This window comes from Melozone crissalis, unplaced genomic scaffold (genome assembly GCF_028551555.1).
Source record: "Melozone crissalis strain CALT ecotype California unplaced genomic scaffold, PUWL_Pcris_2 ptg000244c_1, whole genome shotgun sequence".
NCBI classification, from domain to species: domain Eukaryota; kingdom Metazoa; phylum Chordata; class Aves; order Passeriformes; family Passerellidae; genus Melozone; species Melozone crissalis.
Window position 1 is genome coordinate 791,233 of NW_026536003.1, and position 22,890 is coordinate 814,122.

Consider the following 22,890-nt stretch of genomic DNA (forward strand, 5'->3'; position numbering starts at 1 on the left):
TCACGTCCCAATTGGCCAGGTCTAAAAGAGATCTTAAGGATCTCACTGAGGACTGTGATGACGAAATTACTCATTGGTCTCACTCAAAATCTGTCGCTTTTACCATCCTATTGCCGTGGGTATCAGTGGCTGGGGGTTTTTTTGGGTAGGGGGAACCTTGGCGCGCTGGGCAGGTGGAAGCGGGGATGGAGAGGCGCGGGCTGTGCTGGACCAGCCAATCAGAGCCGGTCATTTCACATTTAAGCCCATTTTTTGGCTTACTGAGCTCGTTCAGGATTTTCTGTTCAGAACCCTTGGTCCCGCTGTCCTGGTTTGAAAAGGAAGTGAGTTTTTTGGGATGCTGTGGTCAAACCAGTCAGTGTTCAGATTTAAATACTGGCACCTGGTGTGGCCCCTGAGGACATGGATTCACCTCTGAGCACACAGGGGGTTAAAAGCAGCGAACTCCCAGGGGAAGCTCTTTTGGTTCCGGTGGGTGAAAGGTTCAGAGCTGCCCTGCCCGGCTGCGGGCTGGGTGCGGGAGGGGAAGCCATGCGGCCGGGTGAGGGGAGCCGGGCCTTGGACAGAGAAGGGAGGTGAAGGCCCCTGCAGGATGGAAGGGTGGAGGAGCACTGAGAGGCATCGGGCAGCGGCCACAGAGAGAGAGAGAGCCGGTGTGTGTGCCTGTGCCACCTTGAAATTTGCTACCTTGTGCTGGCAGCACAGCCGAGAAGGAGAAGGGGTGCAGAGAGAAGGTGCCCGGCAGGGCCAGCGTGGGAGTTCTGGGCAGGCAGAGCCCGAGATTTTAACGCTTTTCTTGGATGATGGAAACCTTAGAAATGCTGATTCTCCTGGAGTTGAATGAGAAGACAGGGATGAAATAGGAGAAAATGGGCAAGTGTGATGAAAGTCCATGCAAGTGAAAGATGTCAGAAGAAGTTGAGAAGAATCCTAGGCGGGAGGAGATGATGGAGTGACCTTTGGCTGGACTTTTCTTGTATAGCCATGGACAGAACCATTTTTCCTGTGACACAGAGACTGCATTTAGGGGGAGGCAATGGCTCGGAGCCAAGAGAGTGCAGTGATGTGATGTGAAGGAGTGGCATGAACAGAGATGGATGAGGAGGGTGGTGGTGCCCTCTGCCTTCAGTGAGGAAGAAGATCTTTGTTCTAGAGACCCCTCGGCCCCAGGGGGTGAATTTGGGAGGGATAGGTGTCCCAAAAGTGAGAGACTGTGCTCATTTTTGGAACTGGGCAAAGCATCCTTAAAAGGGGAACCCCAGAAGCAGCTCTGGTCCATGTGCAGTGCTGAGAGCACTGGGCATGGAAGGAAGATATCACCATGGGAAATGATCTCCGGGCGGTGCCACGTGGTACACCGAAACACAAGAGGTTTCAACTGTGTTTCCTGGGGAAGCCTGTGGCACAAGAGGGACTCCTCTCTCCTTGATGAACTGAGAGTTGATTATCTGAGGGGTGGTGATGGACTGACAGTTGGTGACCTGAGGGGTGGCAACTGAATTGCGACTCCAAGGTTTTGCCTTACTGTGATGTATTGGGAGTTTGGCTGGGGGGAGGAGGAATGTTTGGAATGTTTTCACTCTTTCTGTGTATTTCTTTTATATATTGTAAGTTAAGAAAGTTTTTTTTCTTTGTATTCTGAAGCTGGAGCCTGCTTCACTCTGTTCCTGGTCACATCTCACAGCAGACACCAGGGAGAATGTATTTTCTTGGGGACACTGGCATTGTGCCAGCGTCAAACCGTGACACCAGGGAAAATGGCTGCTTGTGCCAGTCCATCCCCTTGCCCAGAAGGCACCCGCTTGTGTTTGGGCACGAGCTGCTGGCCACAGCCAGACAGGCAGCACCCGCAGCATTGGCCATCAGATGCTGGGCTGATGTTTTCATCCAGAGAGCAAGAAAAGCAGCCAGAAGCACACAAGGCAACTTGACAGCATCTCTGTAAGAATGTCATTGTCCTGTGAATGTCAATAGTGGATGGTGGTTTTGTGCTGCAGATAATCACTTCCGAGCAAAAATCACTCCAGGAAGGGACAACAGCCTCTGCCTTCTGATGGATACCAAGTGTGGCCACCAATTGCTCCAAGTGCTCCTGCCAACAGCCACCTGCAGAAAAGATCACACAGACACCAAGGCACGCTGGCTTTGGCTGTCCTCTGGCAGAGATGTCCCCCGGGGCCACAGGTCTCTGTGGCAGGAGAGAGGCACCAACATTGGCAGGCCTTGGGGATGGCAAATCTCCTTTGGCAGGGACTCTTCCACAGCTGCTGCTGTCAGCTCTGCCCAGGGAACAGAGCAGCATTGGAGCTCTGGGCCACACGTCCTGTGTCTGTGTCACGCCCCTGCGAGTGTGCCGGCCACCCAGCACCGGGACTGGTCCCAAAGAGGCCGTGGCAGGGCCTGTGGAAGGCCCCGGTGCCCTTCCTGCTCTGCTGCGCTGGCAGCCGTGGGGGCTCATTCTGCTGCCCTGAGCAGGCAGAGCAGAGGAGAAGCTGCTTCTTGTTTGGGCCGTTGCTAAAGTTCCTGCTGGGCTGTGTCTTCAACACTTGGGGCAAGGTCTTGCCTGCAAGCTGCGGGGGGGGTGTCCCCAGGGCATGTGGAGGTGTGTCCTGGGGCTCTCTGTGACACAGTGCACCGTGGTCACCGTGGGATGGAAAGGGACAGAGTGTGCAAGGGTGACCCTTTGTGACACGCCGTGACGTAGGTGCTGGCGGCGCCACGGCCACGCCACAGTGCTTGGTGCACGCGACGGGACAGGACAGGACAGAGCAGTGCTGTGAGGAGCCCCCACACAGCCAGCTCGTTCCTTGCTGACCCGGAACTTTTCCGAGGCGTTCCCTGTGCAGGTGCCCTCGAGGCCAGGCTGCAGGACTCGGGGACGTGGAGCATTTCCCAAGCGTCTGCCATCCTTGCAGCCCATGCCCTCGAGGACAGACTGCGAGACTTGCAGTCCTATTTCCTTCCTGAGACTTCTCTCTTGCTGCTGCCCTTGAGGACAGACCGCAGGACTTCCTGTCCTGTAGCCTTCCCGAGGCTCCTCTGTTGCAGGTGCCTTCAAGGCACAGCTGCAGCACTTGCTCATCTTCAGCCCTTCTGAGGCCTCTCTGCTTCAGCAAGCACTCCTACCTGCAAAGAGTGACATGGAGCAGAGAACCCCCAGCGTGCCCAAGCTGGCCTGGCTGGAGGAGGAAGAGGCTGGAGCTACCTCAGCACAGCAGCCTGAAGAACTGGAGCAGTTCCGGATGCTGCAGGAGGGTGAGTGTCAGAGCTGGGCCACAGGGCTGGTGCCTGCAGCCAGCTTGGCCCCATCCCATCCCATCCCATCCCATCCCATCCCATCCCATCCCATCCCATCCCATCCCTGTGGACATATCCATGGATAGGACAGAAGCTGGGCTGGAGCACCTGGCAGCCGCGCTCCATCCCCCGGGGCATCCCGAGGCTCTCCCTGCCTGGGGAGCGCAGGGCTGGGCTGTGTTCTCCGACCTCTCCCGCAGCCCCTCAGCTCTGGCTGCGCTCGCTCTTTGCCAGATGCAGCCAAGGACCGGACACAAGAACAGGAAGCCGCCCGTGGCTGCTTGGGCAGAACGGCGCAGGTACCTGCAGCCATCCCCACCTGGGCTGGGCCTGCTGGCACTGCTCAGCCAAGCACCAGGCTTGGAGTGCTCATGGATTCTCCCACCCTTGCTGCCCTTCTCCTGCAGACCCTCTGTGAATTCATCACGTGCCTTTGGCAGGAAGAGACCGCCGATGCGGGCACGGGCGTCTTGGCCAACCTTCCGTTCCTCGATGCCGAGACCGGTGCTGCCATGCTGGATTTGCTTGTGGAGAAGGGTGTCTCCAATCCAACGCAAGTAAGCAGCCTGGGCAAGGGCTCGATGCTCCCAGCAGTGGTGTGGCGCCTCGAGCTGGCTCTGCCGGGCTCCCTCGGCCTCTGAGACCCGGCCCCGTGCGGTTGGAAGGGAAGCAGTTCTCAGGGGAAGTTGCTGCTCTGGCAGCTCTGTGAGTCTCCCCATGCCCTCTGCAGGTGCCCGCCATGGTGAGGTACATCCACCAGTGGCTCACGGCCAATGAGTCTGCTGGGCACAGGCTGGACAAGGCCCTTCTGGAGCTGACCCAGGAACACCCCTGTGACGTGCTGATCACCCTCTTGCGCTGGGCCCCATCGTGTGACAGGTAGGGCAGCCCCACATGCCTTGAGGGCTTAGGCTCCACTGCCCGTCACCCTGTAGAGCCTGTCCCTGCTGGCTGCCAGACAGGCGGGCAGTTCCAGGATCCTCTGGCTCCTCTGTTTTCCAGTGCTGCCATGTCAGCTCCTGAGCCTGGTGCCACGCTCCCTCCCTGCCCCTCGGGGCCTGTACCCACGTGGGCTGGCTGGCCGCTGCCGGCCGGGGGCAGTGGGCAGAGGCAGGGCTGAGGGCCAGCGCGGGGCCCTGCAGCTGCCCAGGCCACGGCGCTGTGGCCGAGCTTGCCCTGACACAGAGCTCTGACCCCACAGAGCTGCCGCCACCATGTGGGGAACCATCATGTCCTCGAGCAGGACTGCGGAGCCGGCGCTGCAGCTGCTCCTCCATGTGCTGAGCGCCTGGCCAGTGCACAGCGTGTACACCTCCGATGGGGATGATGCAGGAGTCTTTGCCCTGGCTGTGAGTTTCTGGTGCCAGCCTTTGCCAGCCCCCAGGCCGCCTCTCCAGCAGCCAGCTCTCTGTGCTCCCCCCAGCTGCATCTCCCTGCCTCAGGCACTGGGCTGAATCCTGCCTTAGGGGCAGGGTTCAGGGGCACCAGCCCGGCTGCTCCCCCCGTGTCTCCCTCGACCTCTCCCTTGCACACTCAGGCCCTGCCACGTGGATGTCTTGGCCACTGAGCGTTGTCTCTGGCTGTTTTATTTCTTGCAGGCAACCGTGGCACTGTGGAAAATCTTCTATCTGGCCTGGTGCTCGCCTGCTGTGCTGGAGTATTTCCCCAGTCTCTTTCTGCATCTGCTCTTCCAAGCTTACATCAGCACGCAGGAGATGCCAGAAGATGTTGAGACCTTCTGGGAGGGATGCCAGGAGCAACACGGCCTCTCCGCCAACCCCAACAGGTGCTCCGTGCCAGTCCTCCCAGTCTCCCTGTCCCTCCCATGCCCCAGGGCAGGAGCCGGGGCTCCCAGCGTGACCTGGCCTTTGCTCTGCACAGAGCTTTGCGCTGCAGACCCTGAAGGCCCTGCTCTGCCAAATGCACTATGAGCACGTGGTGCTGTCCATGGAACGCAAGCGTGCCTGGGACACGCTGCTCCGTGCCGACACCCACCACTGTGCAGTGGGTCTGCTGGCCAGGTGAGACCTCGTTCTCCCCACCACCCCTCTCCTTTGTGCCCACAACGCCCCACGCAGTCCCCGTGCTCATGGGCGGCAGGGCCTTGTCACCAAGGGAGGGATGAGCAGACTGGAAAAGGCCGGCAGAGGAGGGTGCCCAGGAACAGCCGCCTCCCAAAGCGCCCCCGGGGTGCTCGGGAGCAGAGCAGAGCTCTGCCAGTCAGCCCTGGGAGAGGTCTGCCCGCCCGGCCCAGGAGCAATGGTGCCTTTTTCTCCCTGCCAGGGAGATGCGCCGTGTCTCCACCATCTGGTGCTGCAGCATGGCATCCTGCCTCTTTGAGCTGCTCAGCGAAGGCATTTCAGACTGGGAACTGCCCGCCCTGGCCTTCCTGGTGGAGGTGAGCCCCATGGCCAGCGCTGCCTGGCTGAGCTGCCTCCCACCCCTCTGCCCTCTCGTAGCCGCAGCTGCCTGGGACGCTGCCTGTGCCCTGTGCTGCTGCCTTGGCTCGGCCTGTGCACTTCTGAGCTCCTCCCAGCTGGGCACCTCTGTGCCTGCTCTGTGCCTTTCAGCTCCTGGATTTCCTGGACTTGAGCGAATGCGGTGAACAAGTCCTGGAGATCCTGACAAGGCACCTGCAGAGCCAGTCCAGGGAGATGCGTCGCGTGGCGCTCCGAGGCCTCGTGGTGCTCACCTCGATGGTGAGAAGGAGGCAGCAGCTGAAGCTGTGCTGGCAGCGTGGGGCTGGGGCAAGCAGCCCCTTGGGCTTAGCTGGGCTTTGGCAGCTGTGGCAGCTGCTCCCAGCTCTCCAGGCTCGCTGTTCAGCTGCCTGAGTGGTTTGGGACAGGCCTTCGGCCTCTGAGCCCTGCAGCAGCAGCAGCAGCAGCAGCAGCAGCGTGGGGTTGCCCAGCCTTGTTTTGCACACAGGATCCAAGCATGTACAGCCTGACCGAAAGCCTTGTGAAGCTACTGTGGGATAGGGATGAAGACATCGTGGAGAAGACCCTCATTGTGCTCATCCTCCTGATGCTGCGGAAAGACCTGGCAATAGCCAGCCCCATCGCCCTGCAGCTGGCTGAGGCGCTCTGGCACCTCTTTGACAATGTGAGGCTCTGTGCCCCCAGCCACGGGCACTTGGGTGCTGCCTGGGCACAGGGGGCCTGGAGCAGCAGATGTGGAGGGCTTTGGCTTCCTTTCCAACAGGACAACAGCCTTGTGCAGCTGCTCTCCATTCGCCTCTTCCAAGACGTGATCGCCTTTGTAGTGGCAAAGGGAGAAAAGCCCCTGAAGAAGCCTGTGAGCCAGAGCCTGCTCCCGCTCTTCTTCCACTGCCACGATGAGAACCAGTGTGTGGCACAGGTGAGGCCTCCTGGGTGTCCCCATGGAAGGGGGCTCAGCTGTCTCCCCACCCCCTGGCACCTGACGGGCTCCAGCCTCCTCCCAGCCCTGGCACAGAGATGCGGCTCCTGTGCCCTGGGCTGCGGTGCCATCTCTGGCTCTCTGCTGCTCTGCAGGCCTCTCGGGAAACGCTGCTTTCTGCAGTGAGCTTCCTGAAGAGGAAGGATCTCAAGCAGCTGCTGCAGACGGATCAAATGTGGAGATTTGCTGAGTGCTTGGTAAGGACAGCCTGGAATGCCCAGCCCAATCTCTGGAGCCTGCCCGCGGCGCCCAGTCTGTGGGGCTGGCAGCTGTGGCCCCTGCCCAGTGCCGCACGCAGGGGCACCGGCCTGCGCCCCACACGCCGCTCCCTTCCCTGGGCCGTGCGGGCTCTGCTCCAGACTCCTGTGGCCCCAAGACCGGTGCCGACGGAGCCCTGAGCCAGCCGGGCTGTGCTGCGGGGCGGCACCGCGGCTCGCCGGGCCCTGTGCCCCGTGCCGAGCCCGGCGCCTGCGGCTGCTGGCCGGGCCTCGGGGCTCTGTGGGCAGGGGGAGCAGCGCCGGCCGTAAGGAGCGCCCGGCCCAGGGGCAGGGCCCGCATCAACCCTTTCCCTCCGTGCCCTGCCGCTCTCTGCAGCTGGCAGAGGACAGGAGCCCAGCGGCCGAGCACCTGCGCCTGGCCCTGCCCTACCTGCGGAGCGCACAGGAGCCCCTGCGAGAGGCGGCCGTCAGGTTCATGGGTGAGCGCCAAGCCCGGCTCCCTCCCCGGCCCGCCCCATTGCCGCAGCTCGGCCCCGGCCCCGCCTGCTGTGCCGGCAGCAGGATCCGGGCGCGGGCATGGGCAGCCCCCGCTGGCCTGGGCATTGCTGCTGCCGCCCTCTGGCAGCCGTGCCCTGGGGCGGCAGCGTGCGCCAGGGGCCCGGGCTGAGCCCTGCCGGGCCAGCAGGGCGTGTGGCCTGAGGGCTGGCAGCGCCTGTGGGCGGCAGCTGTGCCTCTGAAGGCAGGACACGCTCTGTGCTCCCCAGGGATGGCCGGGCGCTACCTGACCGGGCAGCAGCCGCAGTTCCGCATCATCTGCAGCGGTGAGTGAGGCCCGCGGGCTCTCGGCGGGGGCTGCCGCTGGCAGCTGCGTTCCCTGGCCCGCCCGCCGACGGCTCCGCTCCCTGCGCGCCCCAAGGGCAGCGGGGCCACAGCGCAGACACCTTGCAGGGGCCTGCGGGGCATTCCTGGCCAGCAGCTGCCAGCTCATCCTTCTTGGCTCCTGCTTCCTCCAGGCCGTGCCAGCAGCTGCGTGGCACGGACGAGGCTGGAGGCTCTGCCCAGCTCCCCGCAGATCCAGCCTCTGACTGTGCCTCTGTTTCTGTCTCTGCAGCCCTTCAGGACATGACGGATGACAGCAGCCCTGCCATCTCATGCCTGGCGCTTCAAGCTCTGTACATCCTTTTAGCTGTACAGAGCGTTCCCTCCTCCCGGCTCCAGAGGATTCGAGACCAACTCCGCCGCCTCTGGAAGTCGCGGCCTTTCCTGTGTGCCCGTGGCTGAGTGTCCTGCGGCGGCACTGTGCAGAACTGATCCGGGAGGCTGCGTCGGCTGGAGCCGCCTGAGCCTGCGGGGAACACCCCTCCTCTGCCAGCACTTCCTTTCCCTTCACCCACTCGAGGAACAATAAATTGCTGTGTTGGATACCCGGGTGTCCAGGAGCTTTCTCTTGGTGCAGAGTGTCTTCAGGCGAATGGGGAAGAGGGGAAAGGCTGCTTGGTCTGCGCAATTTGCCCGAGTGTGCGGTGTGGAAGGGAAAGTGGCCAAACGCCCCTTGGCCTTTGGTGGTTCCTGCAGGAATGTTTTTGTTGCTGCATCAAGTCTTCTGGAGCTGGGGGAACAAGTGTGTTCCGTGTTGTGAGAGTCTGTCTGAAATATCCCTCATCTGCCTTACGATTGTCATGGAGAGAGACCACCAAAAAATTAAAACCCTCGTTTGCTGATCCGGTGGCCGGGAAAGTCATGTGCCTGAGGCCTGAAAGTGTTGCTAAGTTGCTGTTTTCATAGATGTTGTTTGTTATACGCTACACTGAGCTCACAGGGCATCCTGCCCTTTTGCACAATAGCCCTGGAATCCTCCCTACCACTCAGCCTGGCTGGTTTGAGCTTTAGGGTGGTCCCCTCCTCCAAGAGAAGACTGTTCATAACCACTGTGACAGACAAGTAGAGATGTAAGAAACCTCTTCATCAAGAGACTGAGACATGAAATCCCTATGTGAGAAGGCCCCTCTCACCTTCTTCCAGAGACTGGGACCGAAAGCCGCAACTCGGGGGAGGTGTACAGGGCGAGGAAGGAAAGCTGCCCAAAGCAAGATAGATGTTGCAGGTGTAGGCAGTGGACAACGAAAGCAATGACTCTCGCCAGCTGACAAACTTGGACTGTGTGTATCCTTATTTCCCACCCCCCCCCCCCCCGAAGATACAATAAACTACCTTTGTTTTGGCTGCAAAATCCATCCCCCTTGCCCCAGTGAAAAAAAGTATATTTGGGGTCCAGATGAACTGGGCCTCTGAGACCTCCCCGATGCAACAGGCGGGTCCTCGACTGGACTGGACCAAAGGACTTCGTCTCTACGTTTGGTAGCTCTATCCCCTCTCTCTTTCTCTCTCTTTTGTCTCTCTCTTCCCCCATCTTTTTCTCTCCCTTAATCCCTCTATCGCATTTTGCTGTGCTCATTCAATAAAGGTGCATTTGTTTCGATTATCATTGCAAACCCCACTGTAGCGTGTTGGTTCTTTTTGCACCCTGAGATCAAATCCTTGAACCATCACAAAACCCGTCCATGAGGACGGATTGTGACACCCCCCGAGGACCCTTCCCCAAATTCCCCTCCAAAGCCCCCCAGCACCCCCAGACCCTGCTAAAACCCCCTCAAGTTCCCCCCAGACCCTCCCCAAATCCCCCCCAAACTTCCTCAAGACCCCTCCCCAAATTCCCCTCACGACCTCTCCAGGACCCCTCACCTGTCCCTGCGCCTCCTCAGCAGCTCCCGGAGCCCCCCGTCCTCTCCCAGCGCCTCCCCCGCTCTCTCCAGCGCCTCCCGCAGGACCCGCCCGAGCCCGGGGCGGCTCCCGGGGGTCCCTGAGGGGGTCCCGGGGGCGAGGGGTGGGGGGAGGGGGCGCCCGCTCCATGCCCGGCCCCGGGGTCAGGGGGCGCTGCTTCGGGCTCGGCTCTGATTGGCTGGAGCGGCGCGAGGAGGGCGGGAGTTGCTGAGGGGAGACGCCCGGTGATTGGTTGGTTTCGTAGAGGGCACAGCGATTGACAGGAGAGGGGCGGGGGAGCCGGGCTTTGCCGCGGGGAGACGCCCAGTGATTGGTTAGATTGAGGAAAGAGAGGCAGGCGCTGCTGAGGGGAGATGCCCGGTGATTGGTTGGTTCAGCTTGAGAAAGGCAGGAGTAGCTGAGGGGAGACCTGTGGTGATTGGTTGGATCGGCGCATGGGGAGGCCGGTGTTCCTGAGGGGAGACCCGCGGAGAGTGGATGGTTTGGGGCGGGGTGCGCCATGATTCGTTAATTTGGGAGATGTAGTGCAGTGATTGGATGGTTTGGGGCAGGACGCGCCGCTATTGGCTGGGAGAAGCCGGTGATTTTTAAGGGAACATTCCCAGTGTTTTGGGGAAAAAGTCTCGAATTTTTAAGGAAAAATTCACATTTTTTGCAGGAGAAATATTCCCAGTTTTTTGAACCCACATGACCCCAAATAACCCAAATAACCCCAAAATACTTGAAATAAACCGCAAAAAACCTCCAAACAATACCTAAAAGTCCGCCAAATAACCCCAAAAAAATACAAATTACCCCAAAAAACAAAAAAAACCTTCCAAATTAAGTCAAAAAACCCCCAAATAATTTCAAATACAACTAAAAAATAATTTCATATACAACAACATAACCCCCAAGAACGTCAAATAATTCCAAATAAGCCCAAACAAACACAAACACTTCCAAATAAACCCAAATACTTCCAAATAAACCAAGTAAAACCCAAGATAAACCCTAAATAGTCCATAAATGACCCCAAAAAAACCCCAAACCAACCCCAATTAAACCCAAAGAAACCCCAAGTAACCCCAGTTCCTCCCATCCCCACCCCAAAACAGATCCTGACCAGTCAGAACGCATGGCACTGATGACGACCCAGTTGCTGGGCAGAAACTCAGAGCACTGGCCCTGCTCAGCGATTTTCAGCCAATCAGCGCCCAGCCCGACTCTGACTCATCAGTTGCCAGGCACATGCCAAGGCCTCTTACTGCGGTAAATACTCAGACACCGTACGGGGTAATTTCCAGCCAATCAGAGGGACCCCCAAATTGAGATAGCAGGGAATGGGATGCCAAAACTGAGCTGGGAAGGAGGTGGGACCCCCGAACAGGATGAAGCCAATTTTGTTCCTGGAATATGTAAAGTACTTTAGGGATATGCAAAAAGTTGAGGAATATGCAACAGGCTGATATCATGCGAGACAAGGACAACTTAGCAAAAGTTGTTCTGGCCACCAAGACTGCCCTAGTTATTTTCGGGGACACCCCTAATTAATCTGATTTTAATTACATCAGCCTGTTGCATATCCATAAACCAGTTTACATATTTCAGGAACTATTTTACATGGCCCATCCTTGGGGGTGTCTCCCCATTTCAGGAGCCTCCACTGAAATAGAAAATGTACACTCCCTCCCTTTTACTACGACGACTACTACTACTACTACTACTACTACTATTATTATTATTACTATTATTATTATTATAATTACAAACTATAAAAATATTAATACTTTTGAAATTAAGGAGCTCGCAGGCAAAGATATGGGAGTAGAAATAACAGCTTTTTATTAGGAAAAATAGAAAATAGAACTGCAGTAGTACAAATGAAAAAAAAAAACACTGACAGAGTCAGAATCCTCTGGGAATCCAGTGAAACAGGTTCATCCGCTTGGAATCCAGTGGGAAAAGGGCGGATCCTTTGGGAATCCATTCCTTACCTCCCAAAGACAGGGCAAAGGCAGAGCCGTGGAGTTTTTATAGGATATCCAGAGGGTGGAGTTGGGGTTGGGGTCAGGGGAGGAGTTCTTAGCAACATAAGGAGGCTGAGATCAAATTCCTTCCTCTAGGCAACAACAGCAGGACTCGACACAGAATGCGTCCCCAAACCCTAAATACCCTCTAAAACTACTGAGAAATTATGGAACTCAGATATATCCGATGAATGTCCTTCATTGAATCCAATTTTGGGTGTTTTTAAAGGATGAAGGTGAAGCAGAGGAAAATTAAGGCCAAACCAAAAGGAGAAGCAGCCAGGTGTGTTCCCAACATGGATCACAGGGAATGTGAGTGACCAGGGCTGTGCCCAAAGTGCTTCCTCCAGTGGGGGATGGAGCTGGAGCAGCGCACGAAGCTCTACCCGCACTCGGGGCACTCGCAGGGCTTCCCTTAGTGGTGCCTCCGTTGGTGTTGGGTCAAGTGAGAGCTGCTGGAGAAGCTCTTCCCACACTGGGGACACTCGTAGGGCCTCTCCCCAGTGTGGATGCGCCGGTGGGTGACGAGGGTGGAGTTGTACTTGAATCCCTTCCCACAGTCGGGGCACCGGAAGGGCCTCTCCTCTGTGTGAATCCGATAGTGCCGGATGAGTCTGGAGCTGGTCGGAAACCTCTTCCTGCATTTATCACACTCGTAGGGCCTCTCCCCAGTGTGGATGCGCCGGTGGGTGATGAGGGCGGAGTTATCCTTGAATCCCTTCCCGCAGTCGGGGCATTGGAAGGGCCTCTCCTCTCTGTGAATCCGATAGTGCTGGAGGAGAACGAAGCTGGTCTGAAACCTCTTCCCACACTTGGAACACTCGTAGGGCCTCTCCCCAGTGTGGGTCCTCTGGTGGCTGATCAGGCTGGAGCTCTCTCTGAAGCACATCCCACACTTAGAACACTTGTACGGCCTTTCTCCAGTGTGGATCCTCTGGTGCTTCATCAGGTGGGAGCTCTGGCTGAAGCTCTTCCCACACTCCCCACACTCGTAGGGCTTCTCCCCAGTGTGGATCCTCTGGTGCACAATCAGGTCACAGTTCCGCCTGAAGCTCTTCCCACACTCCACGCACGTGTGGGGCTTCTCCCCATCATGGAGCTGCTCATGGAGCACCAGCTCCGAGCTCTGGCTCCCTCTCCGGCCGCCTTCCCGGCCCAGGCTGGCTCCCTCCCCCTCAGATCCCCGCCGGCTGCGTTTGCAGCCCCTCCTTGTGCGGCATCTCCGGGGCTTTTCCTCCCCGTTGGCTTCCTGCGCCATGGAGCCGCTCAAAACGGCCTCTTCCACCAGGTTCTGCCGCGGGCATTTGTCCTCCCTGCTCTCCAAGCTCAGCTCCTGCTCTGGGGGAGGAAGGACAAGGACAGGATGGGATTTGCCTCCGTGCCACAGGCAAGGGCAAGGAGATCCCCCAGGCCTGAGCTGCAGCCGGGGCCGTGCTGGGCTGGGAGATGGAGCAGCACAGAGGGGAAAGGGGCACTGACTTCCTCCTCACCTGTCTCAGTGTCCCGGGGCATCTTCCTCTTCCTCGCAGCCTCCCAGGCCTTGGCAATGGGAAATCCTGGTTTGGGGAAAACAAGGGATGAGCACATTTGTAGGAGCATTGGGGGGTAGGACGGTCGGGACAGATGGAGACGAGAGATCTCTGCAGCCAGGTCATGGAACTTGCGGTTTATTGCAAAGGGCCTGGGTGCAGGGCCCTGCTGGGAGCTGCCAGGCACAGCTCGGAGCAGGCCCGAGAGAAGAGAGGGGTAGAGAGGGTAAGAAGGTAAAAGAGTAAGACAGGCAAGAGCATAAGAGAGCAACGTTCCCATTATAACACAATAAATTTTCTTCTGTGTTGAATATTCTATGTCTCACTAACCAATCTAGTACAAGATACAAATCCTACAGAATTTACATACAGTGTGTAAGAATCAATACATCATCATACTCTGTTACATTTTGCACCCTAAAAACTCCTCTTTGGACCCCTTCTATTGAGCTAGTGGGGTCTGCTCTGACCCTTGGATCTGTCTGCAAGCAGAGGGAATTGTTTCATCAAAAGGGGGTTACCTTCAGTTGGGCCACACCATTGTTTTCCAGTTGTTCACTAACTGAGGTATCTCAGAGCTTGCTTTCATTTCAGTCTTCCTTATACTTTCTATATTCTCAAAATCTTTTTCAAGACAATCATATTTATAAGGCTTTCCTGTTTCACCTTCCCCAACACACACTGAGTTTGAAAGTCCCTTTTCCCCAAGTCCATCTCTACAAGTCACCGGCCACCTCGGCTCCAGAAAAACCTCCCAAACACCAAGTTTCAGCCCGGAAAAAGCCTCCCAGGAGTTCCCCGTCCGTGGTCCCTCCCCTCTGGTGTTCAGGGAGTTCCCCCCTGTCCCAGCTGCTGGGGGTCACGCTTGGATTGGGGGTCCCCCTTCTCCTCGGTGCCCACCCTGCCCAGGCTGCCGGCAGTCCCAGCAATGCCAAAAGCTCCCCCTGCTTCGCTCTCCCCATTTCGGGATGCCGGGGCTGTTTGGGCTCCCGGGCTCCCTTCTCCCCTCATTCTCTGCTCTGGGCTGCAGCAGCTCCAAGGAGTCCCCCCTGCCCCTCTCCAGGCTCTTGAGGCTCCCGCCAATGGCGCCACTCCCCCCTCTCTGGGCTCCCCAATTTGGGCTCCTGGGGGACACAGGGCTCTGCTCCTCCAGGCTGCCTCTGCCGGCAACCGCCACCGCCACCCCCCGATGTCTCCCCAAGGGGCCTTTTCTGCTCAGCCTTGGACTTCTTCAGTCTCCAAACATCCCCCAAAAACCCCAACCCAGGGATCCCCAGGGATATCCAGGCCGAGCTCCCCATCCCCGCTCACCGGCGCGATGGGGGGGCGATGATCCCACAGGTGGGGGCTGCGAATTCAGGCAGGGATCGACAGCGTGGTTCCCTCAGCTCAGCCTCCATCTGCCTTTGTCCCTTCCTCCCCACTCCTCCCCTTCCATCCCCCATCCTTCTCCCCCTCTGTCTTATCCCCACCTCCTTCTCCTCTTCCATCCCTCCCCTTCCATCCCATCTCCTCCTCCTCCCTAACCCCACCTCCTTCTCCTCCTTCCATTGCTGCTCTCTGCCTTCATCCCTTCTCTTCCATCCCTCCCCCTGCTCCTCCTCCCTAACCCCACCTCCTCCTCCCCCTTTGTAATGAGTTAATGTCTTAGTTTGTTCAGCAAGTTTCTAAAGACTACGAAAAGGGGAAAAGCCAATAATAGAAAAACCACAAAGAAAGATGTAACAAGCTAGTATGTTGCAAGATGAATATAACGGGCTAATATACTGCAAAATAAATGTCATAAGGCTTAAACTGCAAAATGTTAGAAGCTAATATGTTGAAAGGCTAAATAAGCAATGTGTAACTATACGTAGCTATGTGCCTATTGTTAGCCGAGGAGTAAGGGGCGAGGCTGTTGACATGGGTAGCGGGCCTGCTATGATTGATAGCACAATATTTGCTTATCTGCTCAGTAAGCTTAAAGTTCCAGGAACCAGAGCAACCATACCAACTAAGGAAAGGTTGACCATGGGGCAAGAAGTGAAAGACTACCAGCCTTCATCCTCGGACGACCGGGAGGCAGACTACGACCACCTAGCAACAGGAGGAGAATGCACAGAGTACTACCCTGAAAGACACACCAACCCGGAAGCAGGACTGTATATAAACCCCACGAAATACCAGAAGCGGGCGGCAGCTGGCGGAGCGGAGACTCCCCTGTCGCCCAGCGCTGATTTGCTTTTTGCCTTGCTTGCTGTAATCAATAAAATCAATAAAAATTGTTAATCTGATTATACTCACTCGGCAGATTGTCCACTCCAATTTATAACACCCTTCATCCCTGCCCTTCCCTCCCTCCTCCTCCTCCCCCAGCAGCCACACCCTCGGTGCCCCGTTCCCGCAGCCCTCGCAGCCCGCGGCAGGAGCGGGGATGGAGCCGGGACAGGTCGGGATGGGCAGCGCGGGGCTCTCGGCTGCTCCAGCCGCTGCGGGCGGGGGGAACCCGGCCCAGGCCAAAGGAGAGGCAAACTGGGCAAACTGGGGGCTGCACATCCAAACTGGGCCTTGCTGGGGACCCTGCCTGGCCACTGCCAGCCCTTGGGGCTCCTCTCGGCACATCCGCCAGGGGGGAACGCACACAGGGCTGGGGGACCCCAGCAGTGGCAGCACTGCCAGGGACTGGGCTGGACTGGGATCGTACTGGGAGTGACTGGGAGTGCACTGGGTTTGTACAGATATCATACTGGGATCATACTGGGAGTGACTGGGACTGTACTGGGCTTGTACTGACATCATACTGGGATCATGTTGCCATGCCAGGGCAGACTGTGATCGCAATGATGGACACTGGGATCATACTGGGAGTGAGCAGGAGCCTGCAGGAGGCAACTGAGACCATGTTAGGGGCAAATGGGATATACTGGGAGTGACTGGGAATATGCTGAGGATGACTGGGAGCAGCTGTGAGTAACTGGGATCATGGTGGGAGCAACTGGGAAGAACAGGGAGTGACTGGGTGCATGCTGGCGGCGATTGGAAACTGCTGGGCTTGTACTGGGATGAACTGGGATCATACTGGTGGTGACTGGGATCATACTGGCAGTGAGTGCCACAACTCTGAGGCTGACTGGGAGTGCTTGGGAGCAAATGGGATCATACTGGAAGGAACTGGAAAGATGGTGGAGGGAACTGGGGTACCCTGGGATATACTGGGAGTGACTGGAAGGAAAGTGAGGGTGAAAGAGAGGAACTGGAACCATGTGGAGCAAAACTGGTTTATTCTGGCAGAGACTGGGAGCACACTGGGCTCATATTTGGATCATACTGGGAGGGACTGGACTAATACTGGGAGGAACTGAGTGTCACAGTGAGCACACCCTGCACATCATCCCCCATACTGGGCCTGACTGGGAACAACTGGGAGCAAATGGCATCATACTGGGACTCACTGAGTTGATTGAGGAAGCGACTGGAACCATGCTGGCGGCAGCTGGGACCAAACTGGGAGAGACTGGAAGTAAGTGGGATTATACTTGTAAAAAATGCATATTTTGTGATTGGGTTATTCCAAATATTAAAATGAATATTATATGTCTTGTGTTAGAAAGTACTGCTGTATTAATTCTCTTAATTACTGAGTTGAATATGGTTTTAGGTTATTAAAAAATGTTAAAATACAAACTATGCTTGGTAAGAGGCTTTTTTTAAAGAAAGGACTTGCAGCGAGATAGCAGCCACACGATACCTAAATCTTTCCGAGAAAAAGAATTTATTGCTCTCTTATCACAAGAAATGAACTTCTTCCTGCCTTGAAGGCACTGTTAGGATTCAGAGGAAGAAGGTGGCACTGACCAGACAGAATCCTGTGTTTGAATGGAATTTATGCATCATGTATGAAGTGTATGAATATGCAACAGGCTGTTGTTTTTAATGGTTAATCCTGTGTTAACAGGTGTCCTTTTTCAGGCTTGTGCTGCCTAGAAAAAGGTACCCGGACATCCGTTACTCTTGGTATTTATTGTCTCATATTGTCCTAATTCGATTTCTCCAAACTGTGATTACTCTAATTGTATTACTATTTTTCATACCCATTTTATTACTATTATGGTTTTAAAATTTTAAAAGCAAGAGATTGGCGTTTTTCACGATTTTAGTAGCAGAGGATGGTTACTAACACCTCGCTGCCGGTGCTTTAGGAGAGTCAGAGTGGGGAAGGCACGCCCTGCCCCGTTGGCAGCCTCGCTCTGTTTCCCCTGGGGTGACCGACAGACGCAGGTAATGGTGGACAAAAGGAGACAATAAAACAAAGAGAAGGGAAAAAGGCTCCCTACAACCGTGGTAATTGGCCCCCGAAGAGTAGTAATGGGCATTAAGAACCCGGGAAGGAAAAGGGATTGGTAAGTATTTCTCAGGGGGGCAGGTACAGGGAGATGAATGTGTGTGAATGAGAGGAGGGCTGGTTGTCCCAGACCTGCCAAGTGAGTGCTGGAGTCTCCCACGCTGCGTTTCCGACTTTCCGCGGTAAGTGGCCAGGAGAGAGACGAAGTGAATGTTAACAGGAGTGAGAGAATCCCCCGGGGTAACTGGGACTGGGTCCCAGAGAGGGGCTGGACCCCTCGGAGGGAGGGAGCAGAGGAGTTTCCGAGCCCAATCCACTAGGAAACGGGACAAAAGGGAACCCTAAATATTCTGCTGCTTTGAGGGATAAGAGAGCCCAAGAGCATCCAGAATTAAAACCTGCTGGATTGAGGAATTAACATCACAAGAGCATCCACGGTTGAGCACAATTCTACCGGATTGAGGATATGCTCAAGAGCATCTGGGGTTGGACAGCACAGCTGGGTTGAGGGATATCCAAGAGCACCAGGACTGGCCAGAAACACCTAAACTTGTAATAGGTGACGTGAAAGTGTATGGTAGAGATAATTAAAGCTATTAATGTATAAAATATTGCAAACTCCACACTAAGTCTCTTGACCATCCTGGCAGGGAGCAGTGTCTTATTCATATTCATATCTAGTTCCTGGACTTGGTTGAGATAAACATCGGGGTTTTTAATGAAAGAATAGAAGCATCCAGGGCGATAATCGCTGGCTTCCCCGGGTCACCAGGTCCAGCCAAGAGTGATTAACGCCTCGACGATTATACAGCTACCAAGATGATCCACAGACCCACCCTGATGCATGTGAATGCTGACTTCCCCAGAGTCTACTGACAACATCAGACACCTGGACTGTGCCTTTGTCCACCTCTGCACAGGTAAAGACACGGTTATGCATGGGAAGAGACACAAAGAACATTTGGTCATCTCTGCCTCGAGCAGAATAAACTGTAAAAGAACTCGCTGCGTCAGGCAGCATTTGTGAACAGGGGGAGACTCTGACATTCGGAGCTCAGATCCGTGTTCACCCAGCACCGAACCCGGGCTCGACGCTGACCCTTGGCTGTGGTAGTGTAGATGACCGAACTTGTGTCTTCCAGGAAAATTAATAAATCTTTGCTAAATTTTCCTACAAGTTTGGCTCTCGATTTGATCATTTATAACAGAAGGTACCTTATTGTTGTCTTGTTGTGTGTGAGAGTGAGTCACGCACAAAATCAGCCTCAGCTTCCCGGGCGGGTGGGAAGGGGGGCTGTGGAAAGAGGAGTGTGTGACCCACAAATAAGCCATTGTTCTCCTGGGCGTGTGGGGGCTGTGGCATAAGGTACAGGTGACCTGCAAAGGGGCCATTGTCCCCAGGGCGTGTGAGGGGGCCGTGGCTAAAGAGTGTGAGTGACACACAAATCAGCCTCACAGGTGAACGGCACCCGAGGCAGCAGAGTCAGGGCCCTCCCAGGAGGCCCGGAGATACTGAGACCCAGAGGCCACCCCAAGGTGAGGGGGGCCACAGGGACCCGCGATTCTCTGTCAACAGGGATCCACCCTGTGTCCTGGGGGTGGGAAAGAATGTGTGGGACAGAATGGGAAATAAAAGTGAGTGAATGTAGATGAATGAAAATACAGGTAATGTAGATTGTGTATTTTAAGCTTCACTATATCTCCTTGGAGGGAGGTGTATTGTACTGAAAGCAGTGTGAGAAAAAAGTTTATTATTTTTCTGTGTGTAGTTGAAAGAAAAGTGGTATTTAGGTTGTTAGTGAATGTGAAAAACAGAGGCGTAAGATTAATAGATAAGATCTTGAAAAATGAGACAGAAAAGCAGTAAGTTGGATACAGGAAAAAAAAAAAGAAAGAAATAGTCCTTTGGGAGTTATGTCAGCTAACAGAGATACAACTCCTTGCAAAAGGAGAAAATACAGGGTATGCAGTAGTCAAAGGGAAAAACATGCAAACTATGGAAAAAGGGAAATTCACCTTAAACTAGTAAGATCAAACTTGTGAATGATATACTTTAAAAAGAGCACTAGAATATTTAACACAAAATAAATGAACTATATATACTGATTCAAGGTATGCCTTTAGAGTAGTACATACCTTTAAAATATTTGGAAAGGAAAAAGATTACTTAATTCAAGACGAAAAGGACTAGTACATGAGGAACTTATTTTAGAGGTTTTAAAGGCATTACAATTACCTAAAAGAGATAGCTATAGTACATATAATGGAACTCCAAAAGGGAAAGACCCCAGAAAGAGGAGGAAATAATTTGGCAGATCACAAAGCTAAGGATGCAGCAGAAAATGGAGCTGAAATAGTTATGTTAATATTAACTCCAAATGAGGAAAAACTAGAAATTCCAAAGTTTAGGGAAGCCGAGAAAAAGGATGAAACAAGATAGGAAGTGAACAAGATAAATCAGGGAAATGGAAATTCTTGATGGAAGACAATTACTTAATAAAATGTGCTTCTAAGAAAATATTAGAAGACATGCATCAGAAAACCCACTGGGGCACTCAAGCTTTGTGTGATCATGTTTTATGGAACTTTGGGTGCATTCTGATTTTTGGAGTTGCAAAGCAAGTAACTAAAAGATGCTTAATTTGCCAAAGGATAAATAAAAACATGATGAGAAAAAAAACTCTGGGAGGTCATGAGTTAGCTCATTGACTATTTCAAAGTATCCAAGCAGAAGTTTAGATTTGCTAGGGTCTGGATTTATTTGTTAAAAAACTCATTTAATCTAGAAGAGAATATGCCATATGTTAGACAGGAGATTTCAGAATAAAAATCTTTGAAGTATCAGAAACACTCAAGAAAACACAAGACAAGAAAAAGGGGAAGTGAGAGGGAGGGGAACAAGAGGAAAAATCAGAAAGAGAGTGGGATCCTCTGCAGGTCTTGCCCCCTCCGTTCGCGGCCCAGGCGCCTGTCCCGGGTCCCGGCTCGCTGCCCGTCTCAGCTCCGCCTGCCCCGGTTTCCATCCCAGGTGCGGCCTCACTGCCCAGGGCAGCTCCACCTGCCCCGGCGCTGTCGCTCAATTTGTGTGCCCTGCTCCCACTGCCTGGCCCGCGGCCGCTCTGCCGGCCGTGCTGGGGAAGATGGGGGTTGCTCTGTCCTGCCGCCCTCTCCGAGGTCACCGCGCCCACCGCACCCAGGGGGGGTCCCAGCCATACCATCCTCGGCTGCCCTGCCCGTGCCACCTGCGATGGGCACCGCCGCTGCTGCCGGGCTCTCCCACCTGCCTTTGCTCTGCCGGCAGCTGCCGGATCAGCCGCCATCAGCCATGTGGGGGCTGCCCACGCTCCGCCTCGGGCTCCACGGGAAGATCCCCCTCTGCCGATTCCGGCAGCAGACCCTGCCCACACTCCCACCGAGCCTCGGCGGGATATCCTCCCCTGACCCCGTCCGGCTCTGAGTTACGTCCCCTTGGTAACCACAGCTCCGGCTGTTCAGGGAAACTCTCTCTCTCTACAGGAAGCAGCTCATCGAAACACTAGGAGCTCAGTTAAAAGGCAGCCCTCTCCAAATTCTTTCCCAAAACACGGGAGAAAGGCTAGAGAAGGTAAAAAAGTGAAAGAGTGAGATGAAGGGATTGCTCTATTTCCGTTCAGAGAGGTTCCCATGGGAGGGATGCGCTGCCCCGCCCCGCAGGAGCCACCAGCGCCCCTGCCGGCCGTGCCCGGAACTGCACCCAAGGGCAAAGCGCGGCAGCCCAAAGGCCGGGACTGGGTCCGGGCTCTGTTTGCTGTCAGTGCCGCAGCTGTTGGTGTTTGTTTGCTTTATTATACACACTAGTAAAGAACTGGTATTCCTATTCCCATATCTTTGCCTGAGAACCCTTTGATTTCACTAGTCTAAAAATTAAGATGGAGGCGGTTTGCATTCTCCACTCCAAGAGAGGCTTTTTCTGCCTTCCCGGGCAGACACCCATCTTGTAAAGCAAGACAAGCACCCACAGGCACTGAGGGGGCTGCAGGAGGGGCACAAGAAGGCCCTGCAGCACTTGGGCACAAAGGCACAGCAGGTGAGTGCAAGAAGGGAGCAGCAAAAGGCCAAGCTGAAGGCAAAGGCCAGGGCACAGTTCCTACAGCCCCTGAGGGATCAACCCCAGGGCCCAAGGGGGCCCCAGCACCCAGGGCACGGCTCGGCCACAAGCACCTGGCAGAGGCATTGCCCTCCTCGGCAGGGGAGAGCCCACCCAAACAGCCCCTGGCAAGGAACCAGGGCTCCAGCTGCAGGGCACAAGGACACTGCAAGCACAGACAGCAGCACCCTCAGGACCAGCAAGTCCACCCCTTGATGGACATGGATTGGCAGGGCTGTCACAGCTCCCATCACACCAGGGACCCTCCACACTGCAGCCCTTGAGAACATTCAGGGTGGGTTTGCATTGAGAGGAGGCATTCCCTGATGGACACAGGGGCTTCTCAATGCACTATGAATGTTCGACATATGGGGGGGAAAACGCTAAAAATATGTTTTATTAGTGAGGAGTTAAGTGGGAAAGATGCGTGGTTTTATTCAACCACTATTGGTACATCTGGGAGAGGGATTTGAAATGCATGAATTTTGACTTGGTCCGAATTGTTATCATGATTTACTGGGAAGGGATTTGATCGCTAAACTTGGAATGCAAATTAATATTATAAAAGGTGATACAGAGGCCAGTACTGCTGTACCTTTGTGTCAAATGTCTGGCGAGGGCTATGCTCAAGTGAATCCAGAAGTTCTGGCAGCCCCAGGGAAATAGGGAAAATTAGATATGGAGCCTCTCCAAAGCACTCTGAACCAACCAGGACAAGTGGTGTCTAAAAGCAACACCCTGTTCCAGGGGAGGGAAGGAAGGGCAATCAGACACAGTGCAGGTCACCGCCCCATGCTCAGCTCAACCCGCGCAGCTGTGGGTGCTTGTGAGAGCCTGGCACTGAAATGCCCTGAGCAGGAAGGCTTCAACATCTTCTGCTGACACCATGGCACCTAACAGGGGGGCAAAAGCAATTCTCACTGCTTCAGCAACCACTGGAGCAGATATCAAGGCACATTCTCCCACAGGAAGCTGGGCTGGCACACAGCCTGCCCTGGCACTTTGCTGCTGCCAACACCCAGCCAGGACATCGGCTCCTGCCTAAGGAGTGCCAAGCAGCACCACTGGTGGCCAAGGGGCCCATGCCAAGTGTCCCTGAGGCCAGAAACAGCCGCCAGCACAGCTCAACACGGGGGGACCCCTCAGCCTGGCCTCAAGGGCTCTGAAGCCCCGCAGATTTGCACTTCCCGCC

At 55.2% G+C, this 22,890-nt stretch overlaps 1 pseudogene; it reads right to left on the minus strand.

The window, feature by feature from the left end:
- Positions 1–8,526: 8,526 nt before the first annotated feature.
- LOC128949482 (zinc finger protein 850-like) overlaps positions 8,527–22,890 on the minus strand; it is a 190,508-nt pseudogene continuing 176,144 nt past the window's right edge.